The sequence below is a fragment of the Chaetura pelagica genome, unplaced genomic scaffold (genome assembly GCF_000747805.2).
Source record: "Chaetura pelagica isolate M959 unplaced genomic scaffold, ChaPel_1.0 scaffold369, whole genome shotgun sequence".
NCBI classification, from domain to species: Eukaryota; Metazoa; Chordata; class Aves; order Apodiformes; family Apodidae; genus Chaetura; species Chaetura pelagica.
The window spans coordinates 626,897-649,599 of NW_009970235.1; positions in this window are offsets into that span (position 1 = coordinate 626,897).

The following is a 22,703-nucleotide window of genomic DNA, read 5'->3' on the forward strand; positions in this document are numbered from 1 at the left end:
CCCATTTCCACCAGTGTGCCTCTCACACTCACTTTCTGTACAAAAGCATTTCACTTTTCTGTACAAAAGCAGTACAATATATACAATACTTTGCTGTCTGACACACATCCCCTCCCCCTACCCCTCAGTAGTTAGGACCCCTGTTTTGCACACACACTGAACTCCGCTGACTACAAGGCATTATTTCATTCCTCAGGATCCCCCTGGGTCAGACCAGGAACACTGGAGAATGAAAATGGAAAAGTAAAGCAACTGAACTCTCTTGCTCTTGGGCCACAGAAAGGGGAGGGAGCAGGGAGGCAAAGCATCTGGCTTCCCTGCTTCCCTAACAGCCTGGCGGGAAGGCTGCTGTCAGTTCTGCCTTCTGCCTTGTTGGAAGAAAGTTGAAGTGACAAGAGGCCCTCCAGGCAGGCAGCCAGCAACCAGAAATTCAATTGAGCTACCTCCTGAAACTGGACTTTTTTTGGGAGACCCTTTCCCTGAAATTGTTTTGCCTTGGAAAAAAAGAAAAAAAAAAAATCCCTTGCAGTTCAGGGCCAATTCATCACCTCTGGTCTCCTGCCTCCTCTCTCTTCCAAAAAGGCACAAGAAAGGATTTTCTTCCAAAAATCCCTGCACAAAAGGATTTCCATTTTCTGGACTGCTCTACAACCCATAATAAAAACAGACACATAGATACGCACACACACACATGCCTGGATACAAACATTGTTATTGATAGTCACAGGCACTGCTATTGACAGATAAATACACTGTGTGTTTCTTTGCTGTGTAACATGCAGGGAGAGAAGTGATACAGCAGCTGAATTGACTCTGCATTCACAGAACAGGAAGCAGAGTGTGGGACATACGGTCTATCTCCAGGGCTTAGACCAAGTGGTTATTGGCTGGTGCTGTTGTTCCTCTAACAAGCCCCTGGATATATCACTGTGGCTGTAGAGAAATGCAGCTGAAAGAGCCTTTGGCTGTCAGCAGCAATCTGTCACTTCATGTATCTTCCCCTGCCTCTTCCAGCACAAAAGCTTCTGAGCTGCAAGTCGGTTTTAGGAGAAAGGTCATTTTGCAGGTAGGCTGTGGTATTTTTCTTTATTTCTGGGAATGTGCAGCCAGCTTGAGGCACCGTCTGGATGCAGCAGAATTTCAGCTTCACATATGCCCAGCCATCATTTAAAACCAGAGAGCATTTCCATTACAAACCCCATTTTCCTCCATGGATTTATACCTTAGCTATTGAGCTTCACTTTGGGGCAGACCTTCACTGAATATATTCATAGGCAGGGAGGAACTATTTTTCTTGTGCAACATTTAAACCCAGCTCAGTCTCTTTGGGTTGTAAGACAGTGAAGGAAATTACATATGCACACAAACACTCACAAGCACATACAAAAAGCTCACCTAAACATATGCCAGCAGAGAGACCTGTTACCAAAAAAAAAGAGACAAGCCAATGCAAATAAGCTCAATTTTAGGAGTGAATTAATTTGACTGACTTTATTATTCTAAATTATTAACAAGTTGCAGCAACCTTAGAGTGCATGAACCACACTCAGGCTTTCATCTGGGTTAACTGGAAACAGATAACTCATACTGATGTACATGGTATGAGTACAAATCTGTGACAGCAAACTTGGAGGCAGAAACCAGACGCACAAGGAGCCCCTCTCTTTGCAGCAGTGTGTTAACAACTCCTGTACGATTCTCCTCCCCTGAAATATTCCAGGGCAATGAATCACTCTCCAACCATGCCAGAACCCCCCTATTTTCATGGATGCCAGCTGAAACCTGACCTCCACACCACTCTAATCTGTTTATGACTTGGTCTGGTTTACTAAACCCGTTTTGGGGGCTTTTTTAAACTCTTGATCGATTCTACTTTGATGTAGTCCAATAAAGCACATTGACAGAAGCAATTTATGTTGGTTAGTGCCTCTGGTTCCAGGAAAGCCTCCAAGGGAGGTTAAGCACCTTGCAAGCAACATACAGGATACCCAGTTATCCCATGCTTTCCAGTTTAATTCAATCTGTCTCCATGATGGAGATTAGGAGCAAGCTCCCGTTTCTCCCACTCACAAGCAGAAATAGGCAGGATTCTCCCCACGTATCACTTCTAACACCACAGGGAAAAGTTGGGAAATGTGGCAAGGGCCTTCTCAGTCTTAAGAGGAAAAAGCTGCAAATGGCCACTGAAAGGAGACTAGAATCTGACCGCTTCTGATGGCACAGAACCCAAGCTGGTGACATCAGAGTGGACACTGGTACCAGCAGCACTGGAGTGCCTGGAAATGGTAAGATGTCCCTATTCACATTTGAGGCACAGCTGTGTAAACACAAATTGTTTCAGTGCCACAAAAATCTAGATTAGGCAGCTAGGAATATTATGGATTTATCCTGTCAACTGGAGAAGTGCAGATATCCCCATGACATGCTGTATTCCCTCTTTCTTTCTTGGTATCACATCCAGGCCTTCCCCTGAGGCCGGGGAACCATTGACTAAGAACATCATGACAGTTTAGTCAAACCCCCAGTGCTGGGTGGCTCCTCAGTGCAACATAATAGTTCTCATGCTTCTTGCTAAGAGGGCACAGCAACAGGGCAGAGCAGAGGAGCTGAGAGCTGCAGTGACTGGAAAACTGAACTCAAATTAGCCACGGAGCAGCTTAAAGCTCCTGCTGCATTTTTCGTGTAAGGACAGCAAATCCCCACCGCTAAGCAACAGCCCAGGTGGCCATCAACAGCACAACACTCGCTGCAGGAGGGTGGGCAGGACAGGCAGGGCAGGAGAGCAGCTGGCAGCAGAGCCCAGTGTCCTTCCAGGGAGGCACTGGCACCTGTCAGCAGCACCAGGAGCTTGGGCAGCTCTGGAGGCCTTTGAGAGCTGCTGGATTCTCATTCATTCAAAGCTTCCTGCGGTTCTGAAGCACTGATAGAGTTTCACTCCTGACCAGCTGGAGCCCCAGGCAGGGAACTCTCAGGAGTAATTCTCTGGGGAGGAAGATTAGGGGTGGTCTAGAGAGGGTGCACATGGCAAGTGACACAGCAGAGGTGGCCATCAGGCCCCTCCTGTGCCAATGGGAGTCATGTGGTGAAAATGCAGCTCATCATTTATCAAAGAATACAAAAGAAAATGTGGCCTCTAAATCTACCTGGATCTGCTGTCTCTGCTCGGGCAAGACACCAGGGCTCAGTCTGCCCCTTTGCAAGACTCCCAGGGAGCAAGGAGAGGGGCAGCAAGGGGCAAGGTACATTTAACTACCATCAGAGCATGGGCACTTAACTCCAGGTTCTTCTTTTACAAAAAGAAGAGCTGAAAAGTCTCCTGTTTCCTCACAGAGAACCTTGCAGAATGCCTGGAGGAAGATGCTTTCCTCCCCCACTCATTCCACAGGAGCTCAGGACAGGAGGATGGCTGGCCGTCAGTGTGGCAGACAGGCTGGAGCATGGACTGACAGCTTGCTGAGTGCTGTAGGAACAGGGCTGCTTGGACTGGGGAGCACCAGGGGCACTGCAATAGTCCTGGGGACGCCTGATGGACGCGGGAGCCTGCACGGCCTCACGTCTCGCAAGAGTGAAGGCTCAACCTGTGACCCCCCAGCACGTGCCTCGCTCAGGATCTACCAGAGTTCCCATATGGCAATTGCTGAGTGCTCTGGGCTGCTGGAGCCTGTCAGGACAAACACACCAGGCTTCCTGGCATTTCACCCAGGAGTTATGAAGCCATCACTCACTCAGGCTGTCTCTGAGCAGTGCCAACACGCCTCGGTACGCTGTCTGCTTTTCACCTGACTGTCATTTATGGATGCTGCTACTAAGAGGCATTTTTGGAACTTCACGACCAGCTAGGGAGAATGAGGCCAAGCTCCCAGCCTTTCTGCCTCCCCACTTCTCCCCTGCTTTCTCTTTTCTGGAAAGTTTTCCCATGCTAACTATAGTTCCTAACAGGTGCACGACCAGAGGGGACTGTCAGGGACGCAGCTGTCCCCACAGAGGCCTGGATCCATCTCCATCTGTCTCACTGGAGCTATCCATGCTGTCTATCCTAGCTCTCTGGACACAGGATGGGGGAGCATCAGAGATTCAGACAGGGATGTGATACACGTACACACACACACACACAGATGGAGGATGATTATTCTGGGGAATGCCACAAACAAAGCCTCTGACATCAAACTGATGCATCCTTTGAGGCTTTAAAGAGCCCTTGCCACATGCAGGCAGGCTGCCAGCCAACTCATCCTCTTCCTTGCCATGCTAACAGCCTGATGCCAAGGTCAGGCTTTAAATGAAAGCTGAGTGCTTTGTAATCCCCTGTGCCTCATATGGGGATGCCACAAGACTGGTAAGAATCAGTGGCAGAAAATATTCTAGTGGGGCCAGCTCCAGTGCAATGACTAAAGTGGTTCCCTTGCCCAGTCAGCTGCCAGTCCTGCCTTCCACCCTCCCAGCCCCACACCAAAGCCTGGGGAACCAGGGCCTGCCGTGCGGGCAGTACAGAGGCAGTGACAAGTGTAGGGCACTGCACACAGGGAGGAGAGCTCCATGTATCAGTACAGGTTAGGGGTTGACCTGCTGGAAAGCAGCTTTGTGGAAAAAGTCCTGGTGGACAACAGGATGACCATGAGCCAGCAATGTGCCCTTGTGGCCAAGAGGGCCAATGCCATCCTGGGGTGCATCAAGAAGAGTGTGCCCAGCAGGTTGAGAGAGGTCATCCTCCCCCTCTACTCTGCCCTGGTGAGGCTGCATCTGGAGAACTGTGTTCAGTTCTGGGCTCCCCAGTTCAAGGAGTACACAGAACTGCTGCAGAGGGTATAGCAAAGGGCTACAAAAATGATGAGGGGACAAGAACATCTCTCTTATGAGGAACGGCTGAGGGACTTGGGTCCTTTTAGTCTGGTGAAGAGAAAACTGAGGGGGATCTTATAAATGCTTATAAATACTTAAAGTGGGTGTCAGGAGGATGGGACCAGCCTTTTTTCAGTGATGCTCAGTGACAGGACAAGAGGCAACAGGCACAAACTTGGACATTGGCAGTTCCATCTAAACATGAGTAAATTTTCTTAACTGTGAGGGTTAAAGAGCACTGGGACAGGCTGCCCAGAGCTGCTGTGGAGTCTCCTTCTCTGGAGACATTCATTACCCACCTGGACTCTATCCTGTGCAACCTGCTCTGGGTGACACTGCTCTGGGGGTTGGACTAGGTGATGACCAGAGGTCTGTTTCAACCCCTACCATTCTGTGATTCTGTCAAACAGGTAGCTGAGATCACTCTGTCACACCTCAGAGTGTGCAGGTGTAAGAAGCCATCACTGACCAGTGACCTCCAGATGCACAACAGTGACCAGGTGTCCTAACTCAGAGCTGAGTGGGCTAGGTGCTGGGGTAACATTCCTGGACACCAAATTGTCTCATCACTGTGCAGGCCATAAAGAAATGTAAGAAACAGAGCTAAGTGGTGACCCTGCTCACAAACTAAAGGTACTTCCTACTCCTGAAGTCTCCTGGCATAATTTCAGGCTGGTATGACATGAGGAAATAATTATTTTGCAACACACCACAGCTCCTCACCACTGCACGTTGCAGCAAGAGCAGCTGATCTGTTTTACACAGCTGGGTCCTGGGATGTGTGCTGTGTTAACAAGCTGGCTTAGCTTAATAGGAGGGTGATGAAAACCATATGCAGGGAATAGAATGGTACCTTGACATCACCACCACCACCATGATTGAGAGAACAAAGAAGGAGGTTTCTGCACTCACACCGCGCCACCGCAGAACAGGCTCCATGCTGTGCTCTGACCACAAAGCCCAAGGTGTGAACTGCAGGAACCTAAAACCCAACCAACTGCTACAGGGCAGCTGCAGGAAACTGAGCCACAACCAGCTCTCAAAAGCCTGCTTGGGGCTGAGACATGGTGTGATGGTCTGGGTGAGACGGATGTGTATAAATCTTTGGCAGAGGGAAAATCCATTTCCCTTCATCTATTCCTTTTTAAAAATGAAAGCCCACTGCTGCTAGCAAGCCTCTGCCCTGTCACACCCTCCCAAAGGAAGAACAAGGAGTTCCTGGCCTCTGGGGTGCTCCAGCCTGGGAGAGAGAGCACTTGCCTGCAGCTGCAGGGACAAGCTCTGAAGCCAGGCAGATGCCACCAGGCAGTGAGTCCAAAGGAGACTGCCTTCTGCACTTCCCAGGTACCCCTTGCCTCCCCAGGGGCTCCTCAGCCAGGCTGACTGCATGGGACAGCAACTGTTGGGGCCATCCTGCTCCCAGCACACACTAGGCATGAGTCTAACACCTTCACACCTGGACACCAGCAGTAATTTCACTGGTAGGAAGAGCAGGATTTACTAACACCAGCACTGATTAAAGGGATGGCATCAGCTTAACCTTTTTCTTAAACCGCCTTACCTTTCGATGTCTCGATTTCTGTCCCCTCCTCCAGGTTTTCAGGGCTTTGTACCATTACTTTCCTTCACTCCTTTTACAACAACTCATTTCAGAAAGAAATGCTGATTGAAGCTCTTTGGGTCTCCAAAGACTATTCTGTCACATTGGTGCTGACGGGGCTGGGGCTGCCAGACTGAGTTATCACAGATCTTGCCCTCTTCTGCCATTAATACCTGCTCCCCAAGGGAGCACTGGTCCAGCCCAAGCAGAGAAGGTCAACCCTAAGCTGCAGAAGTCTCCCACAATTAGGGAAGTGATATCAAAGGGCAAGAAGAGGAAAAGCAATATATCCCAGGCATCTCCCCTCTCTAAAAAACATAATTGAGCTCAGACAGCCCCAGGGAAGGAATGAGTTACCAGGAGTCATGAACTTTTCATGACCAGCTCACCTGGCATGAAAGAGACTCCAGCCACACACTATCCCCAGCCCTGAACCTAGTGTCTCACAACACTTGTGTCACACAATCTGGCATTTCTTTCTGTCCTGATTCAACCCCTCCTGCCCAGTGGAGGGTCGTGCTCCTGTCCTGTGATCAGGACCTAGGTGGTTGTGCAAGAGAAGTGGTGAAGCTGACTCTGAAGCACTGAAGGAGCAGTGAGCTGGGATTGTACCTACTGAGGAAAGGAGGCACATCCCACCACTGACATGACAGTAAAAAGACAGGAGGTGTTCACACACTAGTATCATTGACTCCAATTCAGGAGCACTGAGCTACCCAGGAAGGATGCTGCTGTGGGAGAAATACCATCGGGGCATTGCATCACCAGCTCTGAAGTGTGTTTGCTCTCAGGAAAAAGGGACACCTCTCACCAGCTCTGCTCAGCCCTGGGTGTCAGCACCAAGAAAATACGTGGCTAGCATTTGTAAGTCGTTATTCTACCACAGCCTGGTAGTCCAAACCCAGAGTAAACCAAGATAGAAGCAACACCCAGCAAAGTCATCTACACTTGAGCAGCACAGATGGAACATCTGTGGCCAGACATGGGATTGAGAAAGAGCTTTCCTGCCCTTCAGTATCCTCTATACAGCTGAAAAAGAGCTGAAAAACCCAAGCCAGTAGGGAGGTAAAATTCTCTTTGTCTTTGCTCTTAATCCCTCGTGAAGGTTGCCTCAAGCTCTAGGACTCCTGCTAGCACCCCAGGTAGGAGCACAGCCACACCTCAAACATTCCAGTGCCAAATGGAACCTAGTTACCAAAGCTAGGACCTGGGCTTTGTCCTTGGCCAGAGCCAACCAGCACTGCAAACCCAACATCAGATCTAAGCAGCCTTGGTCAAACCTTGTGCCTGTACTTTACGGTACAAACACCAATCCAGTGGGGTCTGATTTGATTAGAGTTGGTGAATTAAGAATCTATATTGTCCAGGCCAAAAGCCTAGACTTTACTGTGAAGCTTTCAGACACAGGGTGTTGTTCTTCAATCCCTCACTCCTGGGGCCCTGTGTCTGCATGCAAAATTTCACTTTTGTTACTGCAGAAGTGGCACTCTTAGCTCTCACAGCTGAAAAGTCTGAGAATGCAGCTCAAGGATTAAACCCCTCCCCCCAAGACCTACAATAAATAAAAAGAGTTAAAGCCAGATTTGTAAACTATAAGGATTTTAAGCCAATTTTGTGACTGTCTCAGGCAGTTCTGGCAGTCTTTGTAGTTGGCCAGTGAGACCCATGGGGAGATCTGGGACAGAATAAAGGGGCTTGACCATGAGGACCAGTTCCCTCTGATGCAGAGATTTCTGGAGGTAGAAGGGCTGGCAGAGCTGAGGCACAGGAAACAAAAGTGGAGATTTGAGAGACATTTACAAATGGATTTTTGAGCCAAGATTTCCTCTCAGTCCTGCCTGCACATCTCTGTAAACCCACCTGGCCTCTGTGCCATGCTTTGAGGACAATTTCACCTGGAACTAAGCACTGGATCAGCAGAAAAATGACTGCAGATATTTATTATTGCTTACTATTGGACAGTTTTTGTTACTACAGAAGGTTTGTTTCCCTGAGCCACATTGTGTAAGTGTCGGTGCCTTTGCTAGATTTAATGGTCCAATTATCATGGGCTGTGTCACCTCCTCCTCATTAGACATGACAAGACCTGCCCTCCTGCCTTTATTCCCCTCCCTGTTTTCCTAGCAGGCAAACACACCTTTGCCACTCCTTCATGGGTTGTCTTCTTTTTACCTTCTCCCATGCTCAGGGCTGGTGGGGGTTGAGAGTAGCCAGACATGTGGAAGAGGCAATCTGTGGGCTGGGTATCTCACCATAAAGATGGATAAATTAGGAATGGGTCTTCTTCCCTGGGTGAAAATTTCTGTTTTTACTTACTTGGTGAGAATCACAGAATGGTTTGGGCTAGAAGGGACCTTTAGAGGTTATAAAGTCCAACCCTCCCTCCTGCAGTGAGCAAGGACATCTTCACCACCTGGCTACAGGTAAACCAGTCTCCTGTCAGCCCCACAATCCCTCTCTAAGGAATATCCTGCAAATATTCCAGAGGCAAAGAAACTTACCAGTGGTACAGGGCTACTTGGTAGGGCAATACCTCAGCTGAAAAACAATACAGACCAGAAGTGGTCAGTGCTGCTCCTCCCCACCATGGTCACTCTACAGCAAGGCCACAGGAGAGTCAATATTAAATAAAGAGCACAGGAAGGAGTTGGGACTGGCTAGGGGGTGGGGAAGGGGCTAAGTTCCTCTTCAGCTCTCCTGTGAGCAGCCTGTGGCAGATCATCCAGGACCTATCCTGAACACCATACCCGAGAACATCAGCTCCTTGCCAGGACATCAAGAGAGCAGCACAGCAAACAGCATTAGAGAGTTTCACAACAGGATTAGATGTTCATGTGAATAAGAACAGCATCCACAGTGACATAAGCTCCAATGAAAATCCTAACAGCTATTGATTCTTCTGCTTCAGGGTACCAGCTGCCTCCCAGGCAGGGTCAGGGGGAAATCTCCCCCATAGGGTAGTATTGCACAATTATGGACATGATGGGATTTTTATGCCTTCCTTTAAGGTATCCAGCCTTGGTTTCTGGTGGAGACAGGATGTTGGGCTGGAAGGACTATCAGTCTGTTCAGCTCAGTTTTTATGTCCTAATACAAAATTAATGGTTCTCTCCCTGAGACTCCATGCAGCAAAGCTGCTGGCTCTGTGGACTGCAAATGTGGGGCTGAAGACTTGTTTCTTCCCAATGCTCTTTGATCACCACAACCCCCAGACCCTACCCAGGCTCACTGTCTCAGCTATGCTGTGCTACAGCCACCACAGGTTCTCTGGTGTTCAACATGCTGGTGCCAGACCCCAAGGAGCACAGTCCTGAGCTCCTACACTCCAGAAATTCTTCAGCCTCCTGCCCCCTACACTAGGGACACCAGATCCACACACCCCTGCAGCAGCACCTGTAAGGCAGGTGGGTTGTAGGAGCCTGTGTCCTTTTAAACCAACCTCTCTGACTGTATCACCTCTTTTTTGCTGACAAAAGGGCTGACTGTCAGGTCAGGCAGGCTGGGGAAGCAGAAACAGCTGTTTTAAAAACTGTAGTTCAGGATGCACATGCAGGTCCCTTCTGCTCATATGAAACAACACCTCATTCATCATTCAGATAGCCAGACAGAGCCACTCATCTTCATTTGATGACACCTTTTATCTACAAACACCTAGATTAAGGCTCACAACCAGCCTATGAACTGGTTAGGATCTTTTTACCAAGCCAAGGGCACACTTTCCTGGCTTACATCCAGCACGGGGCTAGAGACTGGAGGAACTGCTTGCTCTGATGGTGACTTTTACAGCAGGACTTCTCAGAAAAGTCACCGTGCCCCCAGTTCTGGTTGAGCTGATTCTTCTGGTGTCCAAGTGGCAGCCAAGTTCTGCAGTTGCAGCACACGTGGTTGATTTGCGGCTTGTCCTAAGGGAGGCAACGGCACTGCTGGGAATCCTGACCCAGGAGTTCTGTAAAACCACAGGGCCTGCTGCTTCCGTGCCTGTCTCTGTGCTCCAGAACCTCTGCTGGGGCCAGCACAGTACTGGGAATGCCAGGATTTGAGCGGCTGTTGCAGATGCATAAGGGGATCTTGCTGCTCCTGTGTGCTCGGCCAGGGGCTGCCAGGGATGGAGGGGCAGGGAGGGCTCTGACCCCTCTGTAGCACCCATGGTCCCACAGCTGGCCCTGCCCTCTGGTCCCACTGCCAGGAGAGGCTTTAGCTCCAGAAATTTATTCACTTTGGCTTTGTGTCCAGGCGTAAAACTGAAACAGCTTTCACCTTCCACACCTTCCTACTTCCCACCAGATCCTCTCGAACACCTCTCCATCCCACTGAAGGCCACTGTGGAGCCCCTCTGCCTCCTCCATGCCACTGCCATTCCCAGGTCACTCTCCTGCTCTCCACATGGCAATGCCCCCAGCCCTTTCCCACTGCCCCTGCCCATCTAGCAGATCCAAAGCTCCCCACACGTTCCCTGCCCAGAGACTGGCTGCTCGGGTTGAATAGAACAGCTGTGGTGGCTGTTTGGTGTCCTCAGGCCTGTGGTCAGACACCAGACACCTCTACCCACGGGTCAGATGGGACTGAAGTCAGTCAATGTGCACAAGAATGTCTGGAGGAGAGCTCTGCTCTGATCACAAGACTGCTAAACTCTTCCTTCACCCCCCAGCTCTGTTTGTCACAGGGAAAAATGTCCTTATTCATCTAGGGATGTTGACCACATCATAAAGAAGATGTAATGACACTGTTGCAGCTGACACGCTGATCAATGCTTTTCATGCAAAATTATGCTTTCTGCAACTAATAAATATTGATCTTTTTTGTTCCTGTGTAGCACTGCAATAAAAAGTGACTTAAATATCTGCCAGCACTGAGCATCCTCCCTGGCTTTTCATCCCCCAACCACCCTGCAGCCACCCAGCAGCACCCTTTGCATTCCTTACAGTTCTTACATCTGTCTTGCCCATCCAGTGCTGAGGCCAAAGCACCATGCCTGGTCCCAGGGTGAGCACAGCATCTCTGTGAACACCCACCTCTTCTTATTTCCCTGTCCTTTGAACAGTACTTATTTTGCATTGGTTCCTAGGAAGAAGTAGAAAAATAAATGGAGTTTGGAGTGAGTGCTGGGGAGGGGGAGCAGGGTCATGTCCTGGGCACATTTGGGATAATAAACAGGAGAAGCCAGACCCAGTGCAGAACTAATGGAAACATTTACAACTACTTGGCAGGGAAATCATGTAAGTGCTAATGGGCACAGCCAGACTGTTTGAAACTCCTTAAATCAAAGCTATGGAGCTTCGTAGCAAGCGCCTGGCAACAAGCTTTGCTGGACACAAGGCATCCATTCAGCCCTGCTGAAAGCTTGAGGTCCTGCTCTATTTACTCCTGAACACAGAAGGGATCACAGAGTGATGTGATGGTACCTCTTGGGTTGGGCTTCTGAGTTCCTATAGGGCTCTGGCCCCCAGTTTTCTCCAGATCTCACTCCACTGCCTCTTCTCATTCTATCTTCCCCCACAAGGGAAGAAGAGCATTTCCATGTCTGCCAGGAGCTCAGAGAAGGGAGCTGCACTGGAGAACATGAAGTGTGAACTCAGATACGGGACTGCAAATAGATTGATGATGACAGGAGGAGGCCTGGGTTCAGTCACTCCTGCCTGGCAGACACAGCAGGATTGAATTTGTTCCCTACCAATCATCCAAACAATTTTCAATGAACGTGGTAAATTAAGAGTTAATGAGGCTCTGGAATATCTTATGAAGGGGTCCCTACACATATTTTGGGAGTAGATTACTTTCCTTGCTGAAGGGAAGGGACCAGATTCGTAGCCATTGAGAGCAAAGGAGTTAAGTTGCAACAGAGAACCAGAAAGCAGGAAGGGCCAAAGGTCTCCGGAGCTCTGTACAATCTCAGGAATTCCCATAGGTGCTGCATACATCCACACCAACTGGAGCAGAGGATCCTGCTCACCCCTCTGCTTTCTACCATTGATCTGTCATTATTTCTGTGTTCTTGAGGAGCTCCTGTAATGCATCCTGCTCCTTTTCTTTCTGAAGGACCTGCCCAGCCTTTGGTGACCTGTGTTGGAGTACAAAAGGTGTGCAGGATGACCCAAGACTTGGGATTGTGCCCTACACCCCATCCTTCAGCACAAACCAGCAGTTTTAATGGGTCCTGTTTCCCCCTTCCCCATGCAGACAGCTGAGTGCTGAGAAGGCATTTAAGGCAAAAAACCTACAAATCAAAAGACACAGCCTCTGGATGGTGGAGCTTAAAATATGAAGGCATCTCCCTCAGTCTGTGAATGGGTTCACTGAAGAGCTCCCCCAGTCCTCAGACTTCCCCCTTTCCTCGCCCCCCTCCTGGGAAAACTGGAGAGGCAAAGGGCTGCTGTTCCAGCAGATTTGCAGGAGTGGGAGTTGAAGAATCAATGAAGCTCTGAAAGCCAGTGGGGAAAGTCATTCTGCACCTTCCTGACACCAGGAATAAATGATTCAGCGGGAAAGGGGAAAAAAAAAAAAAGCAACAACCCTCAAATGAGGGTGGAATTACCCACTGGAGAGATATTTCATCTTGAGGAATTGTGTTTGCTGCAGCGTTCATCTCACTGAGCCACAGCAAGGCTTTAATATCCAGCAAAAGGTCAAACCTAAATGGGAAGTGTTACAGCTTGCAGGAGCCCCCAGCGCCAGCCCGTGCACACACAGGAGCTCCCAGCCCCTCAGGAGGGCCAGGCTGGGAGTGAGAACCAAACCATGTTGGAAACACTCTGCACACGTAACAGCACTTGAGGTACTCATAGGTCTTTGAGTGGCTCTTAATTCACCATCTCTTCCCACCCCTGCAAAGTATCATCATCACACCTAGTTTCTTAGCAATCGTATTCCCTATTAATTAGACAGCCCACACCCCACTCTACTGTCATCATCTCTTGTCATGCCGAAGTCACAGGGCCTTACCTAGTTTCTTAGCAATCATATTCCCTATTAATTAGACAGCCCGCATCCCACTCTACTGTCATCTCTTGTCATGCCGAAGTCACAGGGCCTGGAGGTGAACCCTGCAGGGCTCAGCACAGGGGCACTGCTCTGGTCACAAGATGATGTCCCTGTGGGCCACAGTTAGTGCCCAGGGACAAGGCAGGAGGCATTGCTGGGGCTCTGTGCCTGTGCTCTGCTGCCCAACAGCCATGTCACACCACTGGTGGCACCACCTTGACACAAAGGCAGCGTTTTTTGGTGCTGCTCTTCAGCCTCACTTGGTTTTAGTCTGCAAACGTTTACTTGCCCCCTCTGCAGCTTGAGAGAGGAGGACTTCCTGGCACTGCAAAAGGGTACCCAGGCTGCAGGGTGTAGAAGCACCTGGACCCCAGAGGCTTTGCCATCCTCTTCCACTTGTCTCCTCTCCACATCCATACGTAAAAAAGGATAATAAACACCAGCAGTGCAGCTGTGCATCCTTCCCTTGGTGCCAGTCTGTACAGGGTGCTCTGGTGTGGCCTCTCTCCCTCCCACAGCAGTAGGGGTTTGAGATCCTGCTGAGCTCAGGCAACACCACAGACCTACCAACTGGCCACAGCAAACCCAGCTGCCCTCACTTCCAAAAAAAGACAACCCAAAAATCAGCTGAGCCTGTGCATCATGGAGGGAGGTAGAGGATGTTACCAAGAGTCTGAAGACCTCTCAGGCCTGACCCTTGCTGCTACAGGCACTCTGCTGCTTCAGGGGGCAAATCCTGCAGGGCAGGGCTTTCCTCTGTCAGAGGGAATGGCAGGAACACAAGACACAGCAGAAGTGGGTCCCTGTGCTGAAGCCAAGGCCTGAAACAGGGGGTGAAGCTGAGATGAACCATCCTGCTCTGATGGGTTCCTAGAAATGGTCCAGCCCAGGTCAAAGCACAGGAGCAGAGTTCCAGAATGTCCCTTTGGATGAGAGAATAAGTACAAAAGGAACAGACCTGTCTGCTTGGGTGCTTTGAGCAAGGTGAATTTGGGGTGAAAGCTGCAAGCTTCCAGGTATTTCCACTCAAGGGATCTAACTGAGCAAGGTAGGCACCTGTTTATCGTAAAGGAAGGTGGGATTTCAAGGCACTCTAGGGCTGAAGGAGGCAGCTGTCAGCTCCTTCTCATCTGTAAACATCAATGCTTTAAATATCTTTCCTGAGAAGAACTGCATGGACTTTCTGCCTGTGTCCTGGTCCTGACCCTTTGCCCCTCGCTTCTGACCTGTCATCCCTTCTCCTGCTCACCTCCTGCACCACTAATGTTGCTCCCTCCCTCCATCCATGCACCGCCTCGGCCTCTCCTCAGTCATTTGTACTCTCCTACCTTCACTCAGACTCAGCTCTGCCTACTGGGAGTTCAGCATCCCTGTTCCAGGTTCTCCAGTGTTCTCCAGTTCTCTGCCTGAATCAGCAGACAGGTGGAGGAAAGACAGATTCCCAGAGAGCATCTTGCCTGCTCTTTACCATCTTCTCCATGACAAAGAAGAGTCCAGGAGAACAAAGGAGTGAACTAAGCCCTTCCTATAACATCTGCTGTCCTCCCAGTGCAGGTCAGTGAGCTGAGCAGAGGGGGATTTTATCTAAAGCAGAGCTGAAAATCTACTTGAGCTTTGGAGTTTATGGCAAAACCAGTCCCAAGCTACAGGCAAAACTCCAGAACCTGCAACAAAACAGAAAAATGGAACTAGCAACATCCCTGACAGCCCTCTGCCTTCCACCTTCTGTCTCAGCCATCCATCATGACCTGAAGCCCTAATCATTTCCTGTTCCAGATCATATTAAACTCAGCCAACACATCTCCATCCTGCCCAGCAATCCCAGCTGCCCATTCAGCCCTTCCTGATGAACCAGCCCCATGATGAGCAACATGCTGGTTTCTGTGCTGATCTGGACCAACATCCACTGGGGAATCACCTGAAACTACCACTCACATTTTCATTTGTGACTTAAGCCAGATTTTGTTATGTAGAGAAGGATTAAATTTTGCTAAGGTTAAGATGAGATAATTTTTTGTTCCAATATTTACACTTAAAGCTCACCAGAAAGCTAACAGGATTCTGCTGAACTACGTTCAACTGTCCACATCCCCCAAAGGAAAACCATTTTTATGTGGTATTTAAAACAACCAGAGATGCAAAAAGTCCAGCCCTCCTGATTGTTCCTGGGCCAGGCTGGGTCTGTGCCATACCCCCATGCCTCTGAGGGAAGCAGGAAGAACTTGCTGGCCTTTTCTGCCTAATAATGGTGAACATTTGGACATGGCCAGAGAGGGTCACCAGCCCCTCACATGGTCATGCTAACAGAGGAGGTGGAAACCTTCTCTGAAATCCAACCAGCTGCCACATACTTGGGAAGCCAATGCTGTGGAAAATGGGGTCAGGTTGCTTCTCCCCATGTTTGGCTTTGTTGAGCTGTTTGTATCTTCTGGATGCAAGACCTCCCTGGCAACAAACCGGAGGTGTCATTTGGAGATCTCATCCTTTCTATTCAGGATGTTTAAATTCAAGACTCAGAGTTGTGGTTGGCAGGGAACAGAGACAAACAAACAGCTGAATGATCTCCCGTCAGCTCCTGACAGCCCAGCACAGGGCAGCCAGGCTGGCCTGCAACTGTTATCTCTTCTGTCAGTGGGGAATGTTTGAGTAGAGAGGTAGCGGCTCGAGGGCTCATCAGATTTCAGCTGCCCAGGTTTAAGCACAACAACAGAAAATAAACAAATCAACACATAATAAGCACAGTGTAACATTTGGGCTGTGTTGCCCCTTCTGTGGGGTACGTTGACCACCCCTAGGTGTTTCCTCACAGCAATGTTTCACTAGAAGGCAGGCTGAATTCACCCACAACTGCAATAGACCTCTGGGGGCTTGAGGAATGTCCCTCACTCACCTAGGGCACCTGACTGCTTCTAAGCATCACTCTTTGCTGCTGCCTCCACCCCTAGACCCTCTTTTTGGTACCTCAAGCTTAATTTCAAGCTCCCCATCTCCACTCCTGTAGCTGTTCATGTCCTAAGTGTGAGCATCTGAGGTTTAATGGTTATCTGGAGTTAAACACAAGCTCAAGGTTGACAAAGCTTCTGTGGCAGATGCAGAAGCTCAGGTAGAAATCATCCACTCCCTTCTCGGCTCCTTTACAAAGGTCACGGGGAGGCAGAGGGAAGCTGACCTCCTACTGATGAGGATAGGCTGGATCCTTGTGTGAGCAGCTCTGAAAGGAGAACAGACGCCTCAGATGCTACACCCATGGGATGAAGGCTGAGTTGATTTAACAGCCTTCTTTCCCTGGGTGACAATCAGCTTCCCTGGGGAGTCAAGGACTTTCTGAGACTTCTCAAATAGGCAGTGCTTTCCTGAAATGAAGCTCCTATCTTTGAAGATTTCTCATCTCCCTCCTGGTGCCCTGGGCACTGCATAAGCAGCTTTCTTGTTCACAGACACCCCGTTCTCTCACTCCACCCTGCAAAGGGCTCAGCAGCCGCTGCCTCCCATGCCAGCTTCCCTCTCTGCTGGCTGCAGAAACATTTCCATGGAGCTGCAGCGCTTGTGTGTGACCCTACTGTGATCCCCCAAATCCAGCAGGCTCCCAGGGAATGCACGAGTGTACACAACTACTTCCTCTTGGTCATCACCATCTTCCCTTCCAACAGCGCAAGCCGCAGATCTCCAGCCGGCAGGTCAGCACTCCCCCCAGGGCTGCTGGATGAGGGAAGGCTGAGGGGGGAATGCAGACAACATCCTAAACAAATCTGCTGTTTACTTAGTGCCCTGTAAACTGTTTACATTGCTAGGGAGAAACCACGGAGGAACAGCAGCTGGAGCATGTTCTTTCCAGTGCTCCTGTGGGAGTGGAGCTGACGCATGTCTGGAAAGGGTGCAAATGTATGAGGGAGAAGGAGAGGCAGCAAAATCCCTGCACCACCCGCACCCCAAGCCTGCCAGGACTTCAGCACTGCCTCCCTGAGCACACTCCAAGGGACGTGGCATGTCCCTAGGGCACAAGGCATCATAGCCATGTCAGCTGCACCAGGGATGGCCAACCTCTAGCTCCAGAGCAGTGCCTGGGATGGCAGGGCTGGCCAGGGGCTGCTGGTGAGGTGAATCCCTGCTGCTACAGGAAGCAGACCTGAAGGAGCCAGTCCTGAACCTCCCCCAGAGCCCCTGGGCTCTCCAATCCATGTGAAGTGTCTTGTGACTCTCATCCCATGGAGACATAGTGTGTGGTTCTCAGGCTGGCCTCCTGCTATATTATATACATGTACTAAGAGTGGTTAAAAATGAGGGTTCAGAAATGCCAGCAAGAACGTTTTGAAGTCCTGGCATAAAATAAAAGCCTCAGTGTGGCTCTAATGTGCCCTGCTTCCTGCCAGTGGAAACCTCTTTGCAGTGTCTGTGCAGACAGCTCAGCTGGCACACCCGTGACCCCCCAACCCCATCCCCCAGGACAGCCCAGGGCTGCTGGTAGAGCATGACTGCCCAGGCCAGGCTGGGGGCTGAACCCAGGGCATGAAAGGCTTGGGCAGAAGAAACAGAAGGGTTTAAAGTGAACACACACCCTTTATCAGTCCCCTTCCCACTCGCAGAGCCAAGGGTTCATTGTGCTACTTGAATGGCTGAGCAAGACCTGAGAAAATAAGGGTTTCCCTCAAGGAAGGTGCTAAGTGCTCTGAGCCCAGAAATAGTGTCAGAAAGGGGAATCTGGGGATGGGCAGCCAGCTGGAACAGCAAGGGCAGCACAAACACACTCCCTACACATGATGTGGCATCCCTGACCTAGTAGCTGGAAAGCAATACAGGTACAATGACTGGAAATTAAAAAAAAAAAAGGAGGAAGACTCACCCATCTGGTGGTGAAGTAAGTGCAGGCAGAGAGGCAAGGAAACCTCCTTCTCCATCAGCAGGGGGTAGCCACGTCCATCCACACTTGCTGTCAACTGTACCACCAGAAGGAGCCCACTCAGAGCCAATCCTGCCTTTGCCCTCCAGTTGGGTCTCCCAGGGCCCAGCTGTGTCCCTTTCCTGACCAGGAAGATGATGGAGGTGTCTCCCAACAGGGCCAAACATCTCAGCTGGCAGAAATACCACAGGAACTTGGAGGACCTCTCAAAAACTGAACTAAAATTTTAAAAAAACAACATTCTCAGGCCAACTCATAACAAAAAATTGTCAGGTTCCTTTGCTGAAGCAAAAAAACCCCAAATCTAAAAATATTTTTCAGAGCCAACCACACAGACCAGCCAACCCTGTTTTTTCTTTTTTGTTTTGGCTTGGTTTCAGAAGATTTTATGCAGTTAAAAAAAAAAAAAAAAAAAAAAAAAAAAAGCCAGCTAAATTTCTGAACAAAATGGCTCTTCAAAATGTGAACTTGAGCTTTGCTGTTTTAAAAAAAAAAAAAAGTCAGTAATGACTGCTGAATTTGATCAGAGTTTTGCAAACAGTTGTGCTTAACCCAGACATGGCTCAGTTCTAGTGATGAAGCACCTTCAGGTTCCCCAGATATCCCAGTGCTCCCTAAGCCTGGAGAAACCCACTTGGAAAGGAGGCAGACAGTTTGAAATTCAAGCTGCTATCCTTTGGCTTCCTGCTGGTGCATGCCCAGCTGTCACTCTCCTAGCAGACACTTCTCACCTCCCCACCTTTATGTCACTGCAAAACGGGCAGTAAAGCCATTGGGACTTCTGGTTCAGATTATTCATGTTATGATTTATCAGAAGCCTCTAGGAAGTGGGAAGTGAAGCAAGTCTGCTTTCCAAAAAGCATTTATGTTCCCCCCTTCCTCCCACTATGGGCTTGTTCTCTTAGGGCTTCTCATAAAACCTGCTTGGACCAGCCCAACACTTAACCTTGGTTTCTGAAACAATGCTGAACATGGCTTGTCTTTGTCTGTGCTTGGAGCAAGGCTGTTAGGCCCAGTTCTGCAGCTCTCACTGCTGACAAGCATTGTCCAAGACAAGCCTTTCCTTAAGCACACAGCAGGGCTTTGATGGATGTAAAACAAGAGCCCTGACCCCTCGTGTTTGTTTGCAAAGGCTTTATAACAGGAACTCCAGATGCTAGCCCAAGTGGCCCACACATTTTCCACTTCAGTTTTCACTGTTGATTCTGCAGATCACTTGTCTTCATACAATGAGCTGCTGGTTCTGCCCTAGAATTGGCCACCTTTCAGCACAGAGGCAGGGGAAGGGGCTCCTTTATGCAATATCTGTGGTGTCCTCACCTTGCCCAAAGACCCCAGAGGCAAAGGTGGAGAGAGAGTACAGAAAATTCATCTACCACAAATTCACTTAGGCCTGATGTGACCAGCCAATCAGAAGGCATGTGTGTCCTGTTAATGGCAAAGGTCTCTCTTAAATGGATTAAGCACCTCCTTCCTTCCTGTTCCCAGGGTTTTTATTACTATAGATTATTAAAACACTGACAAGATGGCCATGAATTAAACAAAAAATTTTCTCAACATGAAGGTCCGGTCCCATGTGTTTGGCAATGCCCCAAAATTGTCCACTTTAAGGCTTTTGCAGACATCTACCTAGACCTGCCCCATGATCTCCTCCTCCCACACCTTTGGGGTGCATTCCCATCCCTCCCTCTGTATCAAGGGGGGACTGACACAGAAATGCCTTGACAAGATGAGCAGGAGGTTCAGGACCAGGATGGCTGGGATACGGTCTGTCCTGCTGAGAGCTGTGGGGATACTGCCTTGTGGGAAAGGGCTTGTCAGCAGAGCAGAGGGGCAGCAGGGGTGTTGATCTGCTGATCTGGGTGGGCCTTAGTGCTCCTGCAGTGTGGCCAGGGCCAGGGAGGAGTGGGAGCCTCCAGCCCCTGCATCTCCTCTGTCTAGACAATCCTCCCCGCCAGGCAGCTGGGGATGCTGAGGGCTCTTCAATGCACAGAAGTATTCAGGAATTCCTCTTCCAATTAATTCTCTGGCATCCCCCAAGATAGCATTCCTGTGCAGAGGAGCTTAGAAAGCAGAGTGCTGCAGATCAGCAATTAAGGGGCAAAGACAGACTGCAAAGGAAGGCACCACAGGTCACACCTGCGCTGCCTCAGAGCTGCCCTGGGAGAAAGCCCTGACCAGGCTCCAGAGGGAACAGCAGCTCCTGAGTCAAACCCAAGTAATAAGATGATCTTGTAGGAGGCAAGATTAATCATTATTGGCAGCCAAGAATGTGCAAGTCTAACAAAAGCCAAAGGTTTTCTTATTAGAGTCCAACTGCAGCTAGAAGACAGTATTAGCTAAAAACCATTAAACCTATTGCAAGAATAAATTTTCTTTGAACCAAACCATAAAATGGGAGTAAAATCCTCTTAAGCCAACAACAGCTCCTAATAAAACAGACATTATTATTTTTTGCAAACCTAAAAAAAATTAATAAAATTGCTTTAGATTATTAAGTGAATAGATTAGGCTCCAAATTGGAAAATATTTACTCAAGCAAAACCCGCTTAATTTAATATCTGCCTCAATTAATTTTTAAGTTTGGGACTATAATTGCACAGAAGAATGACATTTTCTGCTTGTACAAACAGGGATTTGTGAACCCTGTTTGCCCAGAATTCAGGCAGGAGAAGATGCACCTAGGAAAACTTCACCTTGCTAACCCCCAGGTAACATCAGTGATGCTGCACATGCCAGTAATGAGTTTGACAGCTTATGCAAGCCTGGGGGATGAGAAGGTGAAGCCAAGGTCCCTCCTCACAGCTTGTCATTAAATTTCCTGAAATGTCTGACCAGGAGGTCACTACTGATATTATAAAATAAGAAAAATATTACAGAAAAATTGAAGTAATTTCCTTTGTGAAGGTGAAGGCAGAACACCAAGTTGAGAGCAAGATGAACTTGTGCATCATTCCTTCAGCACACAGGGCATATCTGCTGGCAGGGCAGGCTTTGATCCACCTGCCAGCCCTGGGATGGATGAAGAAGAGTTCAACAACCCCCTGCAAAGATCTCTGAGTTTGCTCCTGAGTAACAACCTCAGCTGGACGTTCTAGTTCTAAACTGAAAGCACAAGTAACTGGTTGGAGCTCTCAGTCTGAGAGCTGCTGACAGCAATCGCACTTACTGCTTTCAGGGCTAGCTTGCTGCACTCCTCCCTCAGAGCAGGAGATGTGGGAAGTGAGTGCAACACTGAGCTCCAGCATTCACACTGGCTCAGTACACTCAGGTGGGAAAATAAACCTGAGCCATCACTTCTCTGGGGCTGGCTGTGCAAGGAGAGAGCTGCATCCTGTGGTGAGGAAGCTTTTTGCACAGCCAGATGCCTTTTCTGCTAAGTCCTCCACTCCCAAGAAGTGCGTCATCATCTACTTTTAATCTACAAGCCATTACTTCTGTCAGACCCAATTCCCAAGAGGCTGTGGCAGTTCTGCCTGCTAGAAGCTTGGTTTGGTATGCAGTGCTCACACAGTATTTGTAAAGCAGAGTTTATATATTCTGAGAGAAGCAGGTTCAAAGTTAAAGCACATGAACACACCTGTCCTTCCCAAAGCTTACGACCCTCTGCAGGTCAGGGTACACTGAACTGCTTGGAGCAATACTCTGGACAATGTCTTCTCAGCTTTCCTTGGCTGCTCTCCCTCTCCTCTCCCCAGAAGGTATGCTTAGATGCTCAGACCTCTCAGGCCTCTAAAAAGTTGCCTCATCTGGATGTGGCCTCTGCACAATGGACTTGAGCCCACTGGAAAAAGTCTGTCTCTAGACAAGTCATCCACTGCTCAAGGGATGGAAATCACTGCCAATGTCCTCCTCCTTGCTTGTCTTTTTTTTCTAAAAAAACCCCAAGGCTGAAGCACTGTCTTCCTCCTTGTCTGCCTTTTTTCTAAAAAAACCTTCCTAAGGCTGAACTAACCTCTTTACAAAACATACAGAAATGTCACTGTCCACAATCACTCACTAACCACGTAACTCCCACAATACGTGGTTTTCTTATAGATGCAGATTCCCAGAGTACTTCCACACCCCACTGACACTGCTCAGGAGCAAGGGGCATTGCACCATTAGGATCTGCCCTGGGAAGAAGAATATGGCCATTGGCTTGCAGCTGGCCACCAATTCTGACAGCCTGCTTCTGGTTCTCCTGGTGTCAGAAGCACACACTGCATAGTGAGTGGGAAGAAGAGAAACATTAAAAAGCTTCCTACCTGGACACAATTTTGATCCTGGCTTGACCAGCTCAATCTCAGCCCTAAGACTGTAGATTTCAGTGTACGTACAAAGTATTTTGGGGAGGAAGATGAGAAAGCATAAGGTTCACAAAGACCTTGCTGGCATGTCGGAGCTCTG